Source organism: Tupaia chinensis, unplaced genomic scaffold, assembly GCF_000334495.1.
Source record: "Tupaia chinensis unplaced genomic scaffold, TupChi_1.0 Scaffold000568_1, whole genome shotgun sequence".
NCBI classification, from domain to species: domain Eukaryota; kingdom Metazoa; phylum Chordata; class Mammalia; order Scandentia; family Tupaiidae; genus Tupaia; species Tupaia belangeri.
The window spans coordinates 1138225-1140113 of record NW_006160082.1 but is presented as its reverse complement, the minus strand read 5'-3'; positions in this window follow the sequence as shown (position 1 = coordinate 1140113).

The window sequence follows — 1889 nt, the reverse complement described above, 5'->3', positions numbered from 1 at the left end:
AAAAAAAAAAAAGTAAAAAAAGGATATTATAGAAAAAAGAACAGGTAGGAGACATCTTTTGCTTTGCTTAATGAGCACCGTCCTTTGGGCATGTCAGTTTAGCCTGGGCCATGCTGGCTTTGTCTCATCTGATAGGTCAGGCAAAGTATGTGACCCACCTCAGCCAAGTCTTGGCTTGATCAGTGCTCCACCTGCTCAGACCCAAGCCAGACCAAGCAAAGTTCTTTTCCAGAACTTGAGAACTAGAACTGAAAAAGAAAAGCTGGTCTCTCTTTGTGTGTCTAGACTATCCCAGGAGCTGGTGGAGAAGCAGAAAAAACTTGCCTGTGGAGCCAGAAGGTGGCGTGGTGATTAAGGTGCTGGACTCCCACATGGCAGACCATGGTTCAAGTCCCAGATCAGGTGGTTTGCTTTTTCACTCACTCTTTCTTTCTGTCTTTCCATCTCTCTTTCTCTCTCTTTCTGTCTTTCTCTGGTGAACACATATGTCCTCTAGCAAACTTAAAATAATAATAATAATGATAAATAAAATATTTTTAAAAATCTGCCTGTGGACAAAGAAGGGTAAAAACAGATGTGAGTTGGAGAGGAGAGTCCCATAGGCTTTTGAACTCTAATTCTGGCTGTCTCTAGAGTTCAGTCTCATTCCTAGGCTGGGTTTCTAGGAACTAGTGCAGTATCTTTATAGTACATTTCCTGTTTTCCTGAACAAATGCATGTTGACTTTCTGTCACTTGAAACCAAGAGTCCTAAGTATTAATAATACAAAAAGAATGAGTGAATGATGCCATTTCCACAGTGCTGGTCACCATCCTCGAGCTCATTTCCACAGTCAGGGTCACCATCCCAGGTGTTTTTAGCTATTATGAATGACCAATGAGACTCTCAGACTGGTCTACCCAGAACTTGTAAAAGCAAACTCCTTTCATCTTCAGAGGGAAAGAATCCTCACTCACTAATTCAAGTAAACTGGATAAACAGGTCTATCTACTCGTTTAATTTTAAGGAATTTTCTAGTAGTCCCTATGAAGTAAAAAAGAAAATGTGTCCTTTGGAAACCAGAGACATAAGCAAGAAAATAAGAACCCGGGCCACTTGGTTGGAGTGATCTGCTTTCTTGTTTTGTTTTGTTTTTTGTTTAGGTGGGTGAGTGAGGGGTGAACGGGGGTCTTGATTGAAATGTCTTAGTATGTGGACATAATTCCAGACAGATCTTCAGCCATAGCTAAAGCTGCCTGTTCATGCCTAACTCTCATGTCTAAGAATCTACTGAGTTATATAAGGTTTGGAAAAGTTGTGAGGAAGTAGAAAAGGATGTCACCAACCGCACTTGATAATGGTATTACCATTTACAATAGTCTTTAGGAAGAACCTTACTAAGGTTTACTGTCCCATAAGGAGGCCTGTGTATTCTGGCTGAGGACATTTCAAAATTAAGGGTAATTTTCACCAGAATTTTAAAAGGTTAAGTGAGTCTCCTTGGATGCTTCTCAAAATGTTTCTGAAGAAATTTCAGATTCAGTTGTGATTATAGAACTTCCAAAAAGTGATATGTATTGTACAAGTTATATCGACAATGAAAGAGATTGGTGACATAACAAACTTTTTTGGATACATTTAAAATAAGCCAATAGTTAAATCGCCACTCTTTAAGCTGCCTAAAAAAGTGACATTTTAAGAACTAGTTTGGAGCTGGTCCCATAGCTTAGTGGTTTAGGGAGCTGGATCCCACATAGCCAACCATGCAGTTCAAATTTCAGCCCTGGGATGCCATGTGCACGTGCTTGCATGCTCAAAACCCTGGCAGGATGGAGAGGTGGAGGGGTAGGGATTGTGGCATGACCTTGCCCCACTGGGGGCTGCTTTCTCCTGTCTCTGTCTCTCTGCCT